The sequence below is a fragment of the Echinops telfairi genome, unplaced genomic scaffold (assembly GCF_000313985.2).
Source record: "Echinops telfairi isolate 266 unplaced genomic scaffold, ASM31398v2 ScPeMD7_7424;HRSCAF=8462, whole genome shotgun sequence".
Classification (NCBI taxonomy): domain Eukaryota; kingdom Metazoa; phylum Chordata; class Mammalia; order Afrosoricida; family Tenrecidae; genus Echinops; species Echinops telfairi.
The window spans coordinates 78,926,193-78,942,921 of record NW_022111324.1 but is presented as its reverse complement, the minus strand read 5'-3'; the positions used below and the strand labels follow the sequence as shown (position 1 = coordinate 78,942,921).

Here is a 16,729-nt window from a genome sequence, read left to right as displayed (position 1 = left end):
GGTGGGCGGTCTGGTGGCCCCGAGGCCCCGGCCCGGCCGGCGGAAGTACCCCTCACTTCCTCCGCAGGTCTCGTCCCCCAGGTGTCCTTTGTGTTTGCGACCCCGGAACGTGCGCCAAGTGCCACAGACAGCCCCCGTGCATCGCTAGCAGGCTTTCAGTCACAAGCGCCCACGCCTAACTGCTCCTCCGCCGACGTCGCCGGGCTCCTGTCTTGGTGTATGTTTTTCAGAAAGCGTCGCCCCGCCCGCCTAAAGGTGACTGGGGACAAAATGGAGGGAGCCGCTCCCTAACGAACACGCGTCAGGACCCGAGTCCATTGTGTAGAGCCGGATAGGGAAGTGAGGGGGGAGACGTGGGCGGAGCAAGAGAGAAGCCGCATGTTTTTAACGTAGCACATGTGGTACACCCCTAAAAGGGGAGCGTGTATTGCCCAGAGCCCCTGCTTCGGTGCTCCGTTTTGCACCAGTGCTGGAAGCTGGCCAAGTCCGCGAGCTTGCGCGCAGAGGGGGTCGGGTGCCACGTAGGGCGGAGTCGGTTTGCCATGCGCCAAACTGGAGAGCAACAGCTCTTTTGTCAGGATTAAAATCGGACGTGGTAGCCCGCCGAAGGTAGACGTCCCGGTCGTTACTTCACACCCGCTCTCGAGGTCCGTCTGTCGTCGGCGTGCGACGGCGTGCACTGGAAGTGAGCTCCCGCAGACGCTCTGGGCGCCATCGTGCTGAGTCACGCCGCGGCCGCCGGCCGGGAGGTCACAGCCGCCCCTGAACACGTGCCCTTTCTACAGCCCGTGCGACCGTCCGCAATTTTAGACCCATTTCTGTGGGAGGTTTTGCCCAGAGAGTATTTAGGGGGAATACAAACGATATATTGCTCTAATATTTTCTAGGGAAAAACCCCAAACAGTGCTATTGTGTCAGTTTGGGGTTTTCAGGTGAAATGCTTCCGTGTTTTGAACCCTTCACCAGGTAATAATGGTGGTTCTAGTGAGGAATTCTTTTGAAGTAATTCCTAACTATTTTAAAGGTGGGAAAGTGCCAGGTAGACCATCTTGAAGGCATTTTTTTTTCTTTTTATAAGACCTTGAAAATTTGTTACAGTAGGCTGCTCGAGATCCATTTCTATTGTCTCTATTTTCTTTTTTTTTTTAAACATTAAAATATTTCCCCCAAAACTGCATAATGGTCATATGTTCGATTTTTTTGTTGTTGCCTTTTGTGTAACAGTCTGTAGAGTTAAAAAGTAAAAATCTCTCACTTTTTTTCTCCTCTGAAGGTCCCTGTGTCATAGTGGCAAATGTACAAATACGTACTCATGTAATAATTTTAAATTAATTTTAAAAAGAGGTAAGAGACAATGAAACAATTGTGTTTGCACTATTAACTACAAAGTTGGTGAATCAAATACACCAGCCTCATCACCTGAGAAAAATGAGGCTGTAATGATTTAGCCTCAGACCTGTAATGTAGGAATGAGTTGAGATTAACTAAGGTAGACACAATTAACTTTCATATAGCTTACCTCTTAAAAATTAACAAAAGTATTAAATGAATATATACTTGTCATAATCATTAAAACAGCACTGGCGTATATAGAGTAAAAAGTAAAAGCCTCTCTAGTCCATGTTGGCCTTCACCATGGACATTGCTATACATGCTACCTGTGACACACATATATCCAAATGATATTGCATTATCTAATTTGTATTGAGTCATTTTTTCCATTTAACAAACTGCATATTAGACTTTTTTCATGTAAGCACCTATAGACTTAGTCTTTTAATCATTTTGATTGGCATACAGAAATTTTTTGTTTTTCACTATTCTAAGAAAATACTTGAATGAGCATTTTTAGGCATGTATCAGGGTAAGTGAAAAAGTATTATTATGAAATCAGAAAGTCTTATTAAAAACAAAATGTGTTAAAGAGACCTTCATCTCAAATACAGTTTCCGGAGAATGTTGTCTTAAATGGAACAAAGGCATATCATCCGGATGAGGGAGACCATTAGCACAAGGCCACAATGGCATCCAAGAATTTGTCAGGAAACTAGTTACGTAAGATATGGAACAAAGGGGGGGGGGGCACCAATTACAAGTATAGCCTCCTCCCTGGGGGATGGACAGCAGAGAAGAGGGCGGAGGGAGACGTCAGACAGTGTAACTTATGACAAAACTATAATAATTTACGAATTATGAAGGGTTCAGGAGGGAGGGGGGAAAATGAGCAAATGATATTGAGGGCTAAAGTAGAGGGCAAAGTTTTGAGATTGATGAGGGCAACTGCTTGACTCAATGTATGTATGTATGGACTGTGATAAGAATTGTACGAGCCCTCAATAAAATAATTAAAAAAAAAAGATGGAACAAAGGAAACAATTTTATGATTGGTGGCAGATCAGTACATCACTGTATCTATCACAGTTGCAGAAGGGACAACCGAATGGGGAGCAGACCATCATTTGGACTCTTACATTATGTTAGATAGAAGAGCTTATAATATTATCGGTCCAGGGCCTTCCAATTAAGGCAGGTAGGGCACAACTGATAAGCCATGACTCCTGACTGTGACTCCAAGTATCCTTCCCAGTACAGAGATCTCCATCAAGAACACATTCAGGTAAGCCTCTAGGACTGCCTCTCTTTGGGCTGGCCTGAGAGGGAGTGAAGGAAATCCACTTTCTAGTGCACTCTGAGGGCAAGACTACATCTTAGTGTCGATAAGCCATCATCAGAAGGAATTTCAGTGAAGGCCTAGTCTACATGGGGACTCTGCAAATGTCATCCATTGCTTTCTGCAAACCAGGGTACTTGGAATTCAACCTCTAATACAAGACCAAAGATGGTATTTTAAATCGTAAGGTGAATCAGACCCAAGTGAGGGTCTTTTTTTTTTGGTGAGGGACTTTTCAGATGCCTCCTATATGCATGTGAAAGGTGGACAATGGAAAGGAAGACTGAAGAATTGATGCATTTGAATTGTGGTGTTGGCAAAGAATATTGACTATACCGTGGACTGCATGAAGAACATACACAAATCTGTGTTGGAAGAAATGCAATCAAAATGCTCCTTAGAAGGGAGGATGGTGAGATGTCGTCTCACACACTGAGCATGTAAGCAGGAGGAACCAGTCCTGGAGAAGGGCATCATGTTTGGTAAAGTCATAGGGGAAAAAGATCCTCCACTAGATGGATTGATACAATGGTGGCGATGATTGTGAGGAGGGTGCAGGGCTGGGTGGTGTTTTGTTCTGTTGTAACATAGGATTACTATGAGTCAGAAGCAACTAGTGGCACCCAACATCATTTCTTGACATATTCTCCATCTAAGTTTATGTACTTCTGAAGATGGTGTTTCCATCTCTCAAAACTCTTCCCTGAGAGGACCCCTGGTGGCATACTGGTTCCGCCATTGGCTGCTAACCTAAAGGTCAGCAGTTCAAAACCACCAGTTGCTCTTCTGTAAAAATAGACTTTCTAATCCCATAAAGAGTTACAGTCTAGGAAACCCACAGAGGCAGTTTTACTCTTGTCAGACAGGATTACTAGGAGTCAGTATTGACCCAGTGGCAGTGAGTAACTCTTCCCTGAATTCTTTGGGGGAACAAAATGAAGTATGAAAGAAAACCAAGGCTTTCCATCTCTTTAATTTTTAATGACAGGCGCTTTGTCTCATGGTTTGGGTTGTCTCCGCGTCATTTAACTGGTATTATCTATCCCTTTTATTGCCTATGAGCTGGAAGTTTGGTTAGGGTTCCTAACTTTTGAAGGACTACATTCAAAATTCAGATGTTCTTTTTAAAATAAACTTTTAAAAAGTTGTTTTAGGGCAATAAATGTATCAATGCGCTTTACACAATTGAAGTATGTATGGATTGTGATAAGAGTTGTATGAGCCCCTAATAAAATGATTTTTTTAAAAAGTTATTTTAAAAACTGGAAATATAACATTAAAACTTGCCATTTTAACTCTTGTTCAGTATCAGTGATATTAACTATATTCATAATATTGGGCAACCATTACTGATATCTATTTCTAAAGGGATTTCATGGCTCCAACAGAAACTCTACGCTCATGTAAAAGTGAGTCCCTTAGAAAGGTTAATATCTCTTAGAAAGGTTAATACAATACTAGTATCAGTGATTATCACAATATAATTTTTTAAATTACAAAAATAAATATTAGTACCCATGAGGTGGAGATTAAAGATGTCCCAAATGTTCAACATTTTCAAAATGCTATGCCATTCCTTTATTCCTGATAGCAACCACAAGTCCTCCCTTTGGTATATTTCCTCCCATCCTAGGATTCTGAATTTCACTGCAACATCTCACAGAATTCGTGAGCCATTAGAAAATAACTCATGTGATTGTGGAAGGTGGCAAGTCCAAATCCAAAGCTGTTTGAGGATCCACCTGATTCACAAAGCTGCTGTAACCAGTCAGGTGATAGGTAAGGTGACCAGATTTTAACATTGGTAAAGCGGGACACCATTGACCGGCTGAGGGGTGGGGGGGTGCTCTTGATTAAAAATTTGGACTATATCATTTTGCTGCCACTATAAAATATAAATAATATGAGTACTGTCTGCTAAATTCAAGAAAATTCGTGTATTTATGAAATAAATTACCTAAATTATCTGAATAGTTGATTTGTTGACATCACTTGTTTAACTAGCACTAGCACGCAGTACGATGTGTATCGTATGAGAGACAGTTACAAAATGTTTTCGTCGTTGCCAATGCCAAAAAATGCCATTGTTCATTAAGTCCACACAATGGTGGTCGAATTCTAACAACTGATCAACAACGTGAACTTTGATAATCAGTTCTCAACAATTATTTGTTATTAAAGTTTAACATTATAAATTTAACAAAAATAATATAAAACTCATATCCTGGCGAAATAGCCACATGGCAGCCGAAAACCGTATATTCCCTTACTGTTCTCCCGCCGTTCCCTAGCTTGTCGTGCATTCTTTCCAAAAATCGGGACTTTTTAAAAATGCCGCGGGACACGAGATAATTTGTTAAAAAGCGGGACGCCTGGTTACCTTAAATAGGCCACACCTCAAGACCCAAGGACTAGAGGGCAAGCAGGAGTAAACCATATGCAGGATCCAGAGCAAGAGAGTACAATGTCTAAAAATGACAGCACACTGGGACGCACATCAAGATGGCTACTCAAGTCTGGCCAACAGTCTTCCGAGGCAGTAACTTGTGTCTAATTTGTTTTTATCATTATTAGTGCCTCAGCACTAGCGTTCTTTGCATGCTCAGTCAGGAAGGAGAGGTCACAAAGATGATGTCGTGCCTACATCTGGGGCTCGGGGGTGTGGACTTTGCCTGCTGCAAACCGGAAACCCCAGGAAACAGAGTGGTGACTTGAGTCACATCCTCTAGAACGGTGGGGACGGAAAATATAGCCTACTTTAATCCTGTATCAATAGCGTAGCAGAGAACTCCCTCCAGAATGAGATTGTAACCACAGGTATCGAGACTAGAACTTAAAACTACATCACAAAATAGAGGGCCATATTAAATAATTAATTAGATTATAGCCTATGAAGTAGTAACTCCCCATTTCCTCCTACCTCCATCCCCTGGTACCTCTAATCTACTCTCTGCCTCTATGAATTTGCCTATTTCTGGTTATTTCATGTAAGTGGAATCATAAAATACTTGTCCTTTTGTGTCTGACTTCTTAGCATAATGACCTCAAGGTTAGTCCATGCTGTGGCATGTTACTGACTTTCATTTATTTCTATGGCTACATAATACCACATTTCGTTATCTGTCAGCTCATGGACACTTGGTTTGTTTCTCTCTCTGGGCATTGTGAATAATGCTGCCATGAGTATTAGTGTGTATATTTTTGTTCTGTGTCCCTGCTTTCAATTCTTTTGGGTGCAATTGCTAGGTGATAAGATATTTTAGGTTTAATTTTTTAAGAATTGCTGAACTGTTTCCACAACAGCTAGCTGTACTTTTTTTTCAACGTCCCACTCTAAGGCAGTTACATAATCTCCAGTCAACTTGAGCAAAGGGGTAGAGTCTAGCCTATCATTCGGATCATAGCCAATCATGCCTCTGTGTGGGCCTGGCCTTCTCCTGAAGATTCTGGGAACTCCTGTCTACCTCAGTCTCTCTGCTTCACATTCCTGTTGACGAGCCATGTGGAGACACTGGTGGAGCCAGAGCCCTAGTGCTGGAGGAGCTTTGTGGCAACCCATGCCAGTGCTGAGATGCTTCTACAATACTTTTCACCCACTGGCCTGTGATCTTCCTGCATTCTGCATCATTGCATATGCTGCATAAGTATGTAGAATGTATGGACTAGTTTGGGACATATGGACTAATATTGGATTTATGGTCTAATATTGAACTTAATGCACTTGATCTAGACTGGGATGTTTTCTTAATACACAATTGCTCTTTGATATAAAATTCTCTCTTACACACATATGACTTTTCCTGGATTTGTTTCTCTAGTCTACCTGGACTAACACATATTGCTACCACCATCAGTTTGAAAACATTTTCTTTCTTCTTGAATTCTTTGATATCAGCTCCCCCGTATCCTCTCCCTCCCACATCCTACCCTCCAGGAACACTTATTATTCTCTTCTATTCTAATCTTACACCATCCAATGTGTGTGTCTGTTCACCTGCAATTTTACTTGTTCCCTTAGAGTGGGGTTATACAGTCAACATTGCTATCAGCTCCCCTCCCCTCTCTCCCCATATACTCAGGGAATCGTTGCTCCCATTATTGTTTCTGAAGGGTTATCTATCTTGGCTTTCATGCATAGAACAGTTTTAATTATACAAATGAACATACACAGGTCTAACAAGATTAGTGAAGTAAAACAAAGACCATAAGAGTAAGGAGAGGAAATTTTAAAGAATTAGAGGGTAGTTATGTGTTTCATCAGTGCTATACCACACCCTAGATTTATCATCCCTTCTGTGTAGCTCTTCTGTGGGGGACTATCCAATTATCTTACAGGTGGGTTTTGGGTCTCCACTACTTCCATGCTCATTCATATAGATTTGGTTGCTTATTTTTGAACTTCTGACATCTCTTCCCGTCGACACCTCATGATCACAAAAGCTGGTGTGCTTCCATGCGGGCTTTGTTGTGACTCTGCTAGATGGCCGCTTGTTTAACTTCAAGCCTTTAAGACCCCAGATGCTATCTTTTAATAGCCAAGCACCATCAGCTTTCTTCAGCACATTTGCTTCTGCACCCATTTTGTCTTCCGAGATCGTGTTAGGAAGGTGAATATTGTACAGTGCCACATTATTAGATAAACCATTCTTGTACTGAGGTAAGATTTAAGTAGAGGCCCAAACTCCTTAATTTATTTGTGATTGGGTGGATTTACAAAGCAGACCAGTTTTATTTATTTATTTATTAGCAGACCAGTTTTAAATTCAACATTAATACAGTTATTTTTAGCACGTTAATGTAATCCCAACTTTCGCCACTTCCTTTTCTAACCCTTCTGGACTTTGTTCTTGTGTAAATACTGTCCCTTTGGCCTAAATTGATGTATTATAAAGTGTACTTCACTGTTATTGTTCCCTTTACAGACCTATCGTTTGGTTGAAAATCGAGCCAGGAGGATGAGGTCAGTTCCAGACCTGAAGGGTGATTAAGGAGCAATGTCAGGGCTTCCTACAGTGTCTGACCAGCAAAAGTCTGATGTTTCCTAGGGTTCTGAGTTTTATTCCACATTTGTCTCCCACTCATGCAGAACCTTCTCAAGTGATTCTTTTGTAGTAGTGGCATGACATCTGGGCACCACTTAATTCTTCTGGTGTTAGGGTTAAGACATATTCACATGGTCCATAGTCCATTGGACTAATTGTTTCCGTCTCTTTGATTTTCAGCACGTTTATTTCCTCTGGAAACAGTGAGACTAATAGCTGCACCCACCAAAGCATTATGCAGACCACTGTCTTTGTTGGTTGTTATGCTAATTGATCTTGGTGTCTCTGGGGCTTTGGTTCTGAGCCCCCAGCCATCCCTTCAAGGTGTTTACTTAGATCTAATTCATTGCCATAACTTTGTCCCTGTTATGCTCTCCCACGTTTACCCATGTTTTCAGAAAAGGCAAATATTCACATACAAATACACAGCAGCACCTGTCTATGTCCTTGTGAGTATACTTTCCCCCTCCCCACACCCATTTAGCCTGTGCATTTACCCATTGATCACCATTATTGGGTTATGTATGTAACTTTATTTACCTGATGCCGTAATGGTAACACCTTTAGTATCTTTTTCTGCCTTCACCATGTTTTTGGCCAATTTTCTTTAACATTTATTGCCTTCTCTTCTACCCAAGTTAAATCTACTTAAGGTCATCTCCATTTGGAAGTTCTTTTTTTTTCTTTTGGAAGTTCTGTAACTATGCTATTCCCTCTTCTTACAATGCTGTTGTTGCCTTTGCTACAAATTATCATCTCTGGCTCATTTTTATTTTTTTAGGTTTGTTTTACCATGGGTGGTACTTTATCTAGGTTGACTTCTAGGCATTCTGATGTATGTTAATGTCAGATTGTTGTCAGCGATCCACCTGAAGAATGTCCTTCAGTAATTCTTGTACAGGTGATCTGATTTATACAAATTCTTTCCATTTCTTTTTATCTGGAAATGTCATAACTTTGCCATCATACTTGAGGGGACATTTTGCTGGGCATATATTTCTTGGCTTGGGATTTTTCCCCCGAGTTCTTAATATGTATAATTTCATTGCCTTCTTGCCTGCACAGTTTCAGCTGAGAAATCAGATGTTAGTCTTATTAGTTCTCCTTGTTACGTAACTTTTTGTTCATCCCAAGCTACCATCAGCATTAATTCCTTGTCTTTGGTTCTGGATGTTTGAATACCTTATGATTTCTTTTGGTGTTTATCCGACCTGGGGTTCTTACAGCTTCTTGAATGCTTAGTCTTCTCTTCCATGACATTAGGAACATTTTCTTCCACAAACTTCCTGACCACCTTTTCTGTTTCTTTCCTTTGCTCTTCCTGTTCTGTTCTTCTTCCTCTTGGCGGAATCCCCATAATTCCTGGACATTTGTCAGTTGTTTTTCTCTTTTGACCAATTGTTCCTCTGCCAGATTAACAATGTGAGATTGCCTTCAAGCTTTTGAATTCAGCCTTCCAGCGACCTAATTTTACACGGTTGTTTTCCAATGGTATCTTCTTTTTCTCAAAGCATAGCATTTAGCTTTTGGATTTGCTGGTCTTTGGTGTAATCACCTATTTTTTCTAGTAGTGTGGCAATCTCCGCAACTTCTGAAATAGATCTAATTAACAGTCTTTGTAATTTATCTAATTAACATAGTTCATCAAGTAGCTTTTCAGGAATTATTTCTATCACTGCGTTTTGGCCACTCGAGTTTCCTTGTCTTGTGGCACATGATCTGAAGTGGTTTGTGTATTGGAGGCATTGCCTTTCAATGTAATCGAAGATTGTTTTGTTGGTGTGTTCTTAGGCACTCACCACCTGTCTTGTGGAGGGTGTTGTAGAGAATGTGTGTATAAGTGTGAGTGTGTGTACAGTCCCTGTTCATGCAGCACAGTGGAGGTCGGGTTTGGCAGAGGCTGTCCGTGGTCTATCAATTATCAGGAGACCCAGTTTGAGAAGCTGCAGGAAGTATTGTATTGCTGTCTCTTCTTCCCCATCAGCCACCCCTGTCTCCCCCGCTGTGCCACCTGAGGCAGCTCTCTTTGCAAAGGGGAGCACACCTCTGTCCATGCTGCCTCCAGGTTCCTCCTCAGGCCACTGACCTGCTTTTCGTTTTCTATTCAGCCACCATTCATGGTGCCCTGACGAAAGGTGGCACGGTGTTCTTGTCTCAGGACTTACTTTCATCTTCTCTTGCACTGGATCACGTGTTTCCTCTGTTTGTGTGTTTCAATTTTTTTGCGGGAGCACATTCTCCAGCAAATATAATATCTCTCTGAGAAAGATTGGATGGGAAGTACATTTTCTGAGATGTTTACACTTCAAGAAATGTCTTTATTCTAATCTCGTACTTAATGGAGACTTTGTCTGAGTTAAGAATTGCAGGTTGGAGATCCTTTCCCTCCTAATATCTTTTAGTTTATAGTGATGCTGTTGTGATTCCTAATTTTTCTATAGGTCCTCTTTTCATTACTATAGATTTTTTAGGATTTCTTTCTATCTCCGTATTCTGAAAATTTGTGATATTATGCCTTGGTGTGGGTTCCTTTCCTTTATTGTACTTAGCACTTACCGTATATACTCTAGTATAAGCCGGGTTTTTCCAGCACATTTTTAATGCAGATTTTGTGGTAAAATTAGGTGCCCAGGCTGATATTTGGGTCAGCTTATGCTCAAGTATATACGGTAGTTATATTTAGCAAGTTAGAAACACATGTCCTTCAGTTGGGAAAATTTACTGTACAATTTCTCTGATATTTTTCTATCTTATTAAAAAATTTTTTCTGAAACTCTTATTATTTGGATATGAGAACTCCCAATTAAATTATAATTTCATTATATTTTATCTCTAATTTCTATCCTTTTGTCTCCTATGTTTCCTGATTTTGTCAATTAATCCTCCTATTAATTTTAAAATAGATTTTTGATTTTTGAGACATCTCTCGCATTATATTCCTTTCTAAAATATTACCATGTTATTTTTATGTTGCTGTATTCGCTTTTTTCTCATTTATGATATTATTTGATGTTTTCTTTTGCTTCTGGCAATGTCTATTTTCTCTTGAGTTCTTTTACTTTATTTTTTGTTTGCATCAAGTCTCAAATGCTTCTGGCTTTCTCACTAGGTTATTCTCAGCATTCGTTAAGACTTTACCCCATGCTCATCAGTCCCTCTTAACATTATTTCCTTCTCCATCCAGGTTAGAGTCTTATCAGTGGACAGTCACTCTTTAGAACACACTTTTGTAGTTGTTTTAAAAATATGTTCACAAATTATTTGGCATTTCTTCCTTCAAAAGGTAGGACGTTATTTCTCTCCCCTTGAGCCTAAGCTGAATTTCCTAAATTATTTTTAATGATTCTCTCTCTCATTTTTCACTCTGAGGAAATAAAGTGCTATGTTTTTAGCTGTTCTTTACTGTTGTTGTTGTTGGGTGCCATTAAGTCAATGCTGACCAATAGCGACTCTATGCATAACAGAAAGAAACACTGCTGGGAATACTTACCTGGCAGGGGAGATACCATGATCATGAAGGTGGTTTGCCCAGGGCGAGGCTCATCCATTGCACTCCAGATGTGCTAACCCCTGCGATTTCCCCAATTGTGGGAAACTCAACTGCATAATTTGTGGTAGTGGGGGATTGCGTTCGCGCTCTCCCCTAAAAAAAGAAAGAAAGAAAGAAACACTGTTGGGTCCTGCACCATCCAGCTGATATCTACAGTATCACCACCGATAGATGAGGTGCTGGTTAAAGGAGAGGGTCTGGGTGATATTTTCCAGCAGTTTTGTCAGGATGACAAGTACAGGGAAGCTGGTTGGCTGGTCCACCTTACAATGGAAAGTGTGATTAAGGAGAGGGATGCTCTCAGAGCCTCAGAAGCACGCTTCAAGTGCCAACTAACAGACTTAAAAGCTTCCGCCTGTGCTGCAAAGGAGAGCCTTCTCTCTAGTAATAGAGCTGACATTGCTGAGAACCAGGTCCAAAGGCTCATCATGCAAGTGGCTGAATTACAATGGCAGCTGAATTGCAGGTCTAGAGCAGTGTCTGATACCAAAGTGAGGGCATTGATAGGAAAAAGTTGGGAGCCTGAAACATGGGATGGGAACATATGGGCTGATGATCTAGAAGAGGAGGATATTGAGCCCCTAGAAACAATTGACCCACACCAGTCAATAGATCCACCCCTCCCAGCTGAAGGTATTAATCCACTATCAATAAAAAACAACTCATACCTGAGCAGATTAGCCAAACTGTTTAAGCTGAAATGCCGGGTGGGGCTGCATCTCTAGCAGTGAGGGACATGCCTTACAAGATATTACTAAGAGCACCCGGGAAACACCCTCACCACCCATTATTTCCTCTAGACCTGTAACTAAAATTAAGGCTCAAAAAGCTCCTAAAGGTGAGGTTGAGATGATTACCCGAGAAGCGTGCTATACTCACAAAAATCTGCTCGAGTTTTCAAATAGGTACACGCAGAAGCCTGGGGAATATCCCTAGGAATGGTTACTAAGAGTGTGGAATACTGGTGCAAGAAATGTAATATTAGACCAGTCTGAGTTTCTGGATATGGGACCCCTAAGCACAGATTATTTTTTTCAATGTCTCTGCGAGAGAGGCTAAGAGAGGAGCTAACTAAGTATTTATTTGGTTGGTTCACTGAAGCATGGACTGCCAGATGGCCTACATTAGACTAACAAGGTACCTGACCTACCTTGGTACATTGTAGAAGAAGGCATCCAAAAGCTTAGGGAAATTGGTATGTTGGAATGATCTATCAGGATATCCCCATAGACCCAAAAAGGGGGTGTTCTAAGGACATACCCTTCACCACAACCATAAGGAACAAGTTTGTGAAGTGGGCCCCAGCATCTCTGAAGACTCCTGCAATTGCTATTTTATGTGCACCAGGACTAACAGTGGGCACTGCCCTAAGCGAACTCCGAAATTTGCTGACAATGGGGCTGATTAGGCCCTCTGGTGGTAGATGGCAGGTGTCAGCACTGAATCAACAGAGACAGGGTGGACGTGGTTATAATAGACAAGGTTTCTGTAGTAATGAAAGCAACCTGTCTCCTGTGGAATTATGGCATTGGCTACTTAGCTATAGTGTCCCTAGGAGTGAAATACATGGGGAACCTACTAAATATTTATGTGATCTATACAGGCGGAAGAATGCTAGATCAGGTGAATAGCAGAATAGACAGTCACGAACACTCAATCAATTCCCACATATGAACCATTTACAGACCAACAACCCCTTGAATGAGGGGAAGGCCGGGTCCCTTTGAAGGAGGACCCTGCGACATCAGCGAAGGCCTATACTGTTAGTCTTTCTTCTAGCCTTCCCCAAAGGGACCTGCGGCCTTTCACAAGAGTGACTGTCCATGGGGGAAAGGAAATAATCAAACTTTGGGGGATTACTGGACACTGGCTTGGAACTGACACTAATTCCAGGAGACCCAAAGTGTTTGAAGGCCCACCAGTCAGAGTGGGGGCTTGTGGAGGTCAAGTTATCAATGGAGTTTTAGCTTAGGTACACCTCACTGTGGTCCAGCAGGCCCCCGAACCCATGCTGTGGTTATTTCCCCAGTTCCAGAATGCATCATTGGACTAGACATACTTAGTAACTGGCAGAACCTCCATATTGGATCCCTGAAATGTGGAATAAGGGCTATCATGGTAGGAAAGGCCAAGTGGACACCATTAGAACTACCATTACCTAGGAAAATAGTAAACCAAAAGCAGTCCCACATTCCTGGAGGGATTGTAGAGATCAGCGCCACCATCAAAGACTTGAAAGATGCAGGGGTGGTGATTCCTACCACATTTCCGTTTGACTCACCTATTTGGCCTGTAGAGAAGACAGATGGATTCTGGAGAATGACAGTGGATTATCCTAAACTTAGCCAGGTGGTGACTCCAATTGCAGCTGCCTTCCAGATGTGATTTCATTGGTTGAGCAAATTAATTCTTCTCCTGGTACTTGGTATGCTTCTATTGATCTGGCCAATGCCTTCTCAATACCAGTCTCAAAGGACCACCAGAAGCAGTTTGCCTTCAGCTGGCAGGGGCAACAATACACTTTCACAACTCTCCTCCAGGGGTACATCAACTCTTCCACCCTGTGCCCTAATTTAGTCTGAAGGGACCTTGATCACCTGTCTATTCCACAAAATGTCACACTAGTCCATTATATTGGTGACATTATGTTGATTGGACCCACTAAGGAGGATGTATCAAAGACTCTAGATTCATTGGTACAACATATGTGTGCAAGAGGTTGGGAAATTAACCCAACAAAGATTCATGCACCCTCCATCTCAATGAAATTTCTAGGAGTCCAGTGGTGTGGGGCATGTGGAGATATTCTTACTAAAGTGAAGAATAAACTATTGTATCTGCCCCCCCAACCTCTACCCCACAACAACTAAACAGGAGGCACAACACCTAGTGGGCCTCTTCGGATTTAGGAGGCAACATATCCCTCACTTGGGTGTTCTATTTGACCTATTTATCAAGTGACACGAAAAGCCTCCAATTTTGAGTGGGGCCCAGAGCAAGAAAAGGCTCAGGTTCAGGCTGCTATGCAAACTGCTTTGCCACTGGGACCATATGACCCAGCTGACCCAATGGTGCTAGAGGTGTCAGTTGTAGATAAACATGCAGCGTGGAATCTTTGTGTATTAGTCTGTACTTTGGAGAAACAAATCCACAGCAACTCATGTATAAGAGAGTTTTATGTAAAGAAAATGTGCATCACGAAAACATCCCAACCCAATGCTGCCCAAGCCCACAAGTCCAACATTAACCCATTAACCCAACACCAGTTCACAAAGTCTTCCACCTCACAAAACAGAGGCAATGATGCCGACTGCAGGAGGAAAGCTGAGTCAATGAATGAACAAGCATCTCAGCACTAGCAGGGGTCTCCACACGGCTGCTCCAGCACCCAGGGCTGCATCGGAATAGGTCCATGTAGCTTCTCCTTGGGGATGTCTTGTAGGAAGTCAATCTTGCAAGCTGAAGCAGGGAACTGCTAAGGCAGCTGCACCCTGGTGCGACCATCACAAAGCAAGAGACCCGAGAACTAGAAAGGCGGAGGCTCACCACCCATTTATCCCTCCGCCTTTCAATTAGCCCCACGTGATTATCGGCCAGGCTGGCACAATTAACTAACTCACTTTGGCAGACCCCTATTGGTGAATCACAGCACAGACCATTGGGATTTTTGAGTAAAGTCCTGCCATCCTCTGCAGGCAACTACTTCTCCTTTGAAAAACAGCTGTTGGCTTGTTACTGGGCAATGGTGGAGACTGAGCGCCTCACCATGGGCCACCAAGTCACCATGAGGCCTGAACTACCTATCATGAACTGGGTATTGTTTGACCCACAGAGTCATAAAGTTGGACGTGCACAGCAAACTCCATTGTTAAATGGAAGTGGTATATATGAGATCGGGCCAAAGCAGGACCTGAAGGGTCCTGCTGCATGAAGTAAGCTGCATGAAGTGGCCCAAATTCCCACAGTTTCCACTCCTGTCACATTACCTTCTTTCTCTCAGTCTGCACCTATGGCCTTCTGGGGAGTTCTTTACCATACTTTAACTGAAGAACAAAAAAGTCATGCTGGGTTTATGGATGCCTCTGCACGATATGCAGATGCTACTCATAAGTGGACAGCAGCAGCACTACAGCCCCTTTCTGGGATCTCCCTAAAGGACAGTGGGGAAGGGAAATTCTCCCAATGGACAGAATTTGAGCAGTGTGCCTGCAATGAAAAATGGCCAGATGTGAGACTGTGAACTGATTCATGGGCTGGGGCTAATGGCTTGGTCAGGGAATTGGAAGGAACATGATTGGAAGATTGGTGACAAGGAGGTGTGGGGAAGAGGTATGTGGATAGACATCTCTGGATGGGCCAAGAAAGTAAAGGTAATCGTTTCTCATGTGAATGCTCACCAAAGGGTTACCTCTGAAGAGGTGCACTTTAACAATCAAGTGGATAAGATGACACACACAGTGGAGACGAGTCCTCCTCTTTCCTCGGCCACTCCTGTTATCGCCCAATGGGCACATGAACAAAGTGAACATGGTGGCAGGGATGGAGGTTGTGCATGGGCGCAGCAACATGGATTTCCACTCACCAAGGCTGACTTGGCCACTGCCACTGCTGAATGCCCCATTTGCCAGCAGCAGAAACGAACATTAAGTCCAAAATATGGGACCATTTCTCGGGAGATCCAAGTGACAACTTGGTGGCAGGTTGGTTACATAGGACCACTTCCATCATGGAGGGGAGAGCGTTTTGTTCTTACTGGAATAGACACCTACTCTGGATATGGATTTGCCTTCCCTGCACACAATACTACCATTCATGGACTTACAGAATGCCTCTTCCACTGGCATGGCATCCCACATAGCATTGCTTCAGATCAAGGAACTCACTTCACAGCAAATGCAGTGTGGCAATGGGCCCACACCCATTGAATTTACTGGTTGTATCATGTTCCTCATCATCCTGAAGCTGCTGGCTTTATAGAATGTTGGAATGGGCTCCTAAAGAGACAATTACGATGCCAACTAGGTGGCAACAACTTGTGGGGCTGCGGCAATGTTCTCCAGGAAGCTGTATGTATACGCTCTAAACCAACAGCCAATATATGGTGCTGTGTCTCCAATAGCCAGAATTCATGGGTCCAGGAACCAAAGGGTGGAAGTTGGTGTGGCACCATTCACTATTACTCCTAGTGATCCACTTGCAGCACTTTTGCTTCCTGTGCCAGCAACCCTATGTGCTTCAGGCCTGGAGGTCCTGAAGGAAGGAACTCTCCCACCCAGCCACACAGCATGGATTCCACTGAACTGGCGGCTGAGAATGCCCCCTGGCCACGTTGGGCTTCTCATGACTTTGGATCAACAGGTCAGGAAGGGTGTCACTGTACTGAGTGGTGTGATTGATCCTGATTACCAAGGAGAAATTGGACTGGTGTTACATAATGGAGGTAAAGAAGAATATGTCTGGAATCCA

At 42.7% G+C, this 16,729-nt stretch overlaps 1 non-coding gene across 1 annotated transcript; it reads left to right on the top strand.

Moving 5' to 3' along the window:
• Nucleotides 1-11,195: 11,195 nt before the first annotated feature.
• LOC115872417 lies at nt 11,196-11,359 on the top strand. Its single transcript, XR_004047823.1, has one exon. It is a non-coding gene; the product is annotated as a U1 spliceosomal RNA (small nuclear RNA).
• The last annotated feature ends 5,370 nt before the right edge of the window (nt 11,360-16,729 follow it).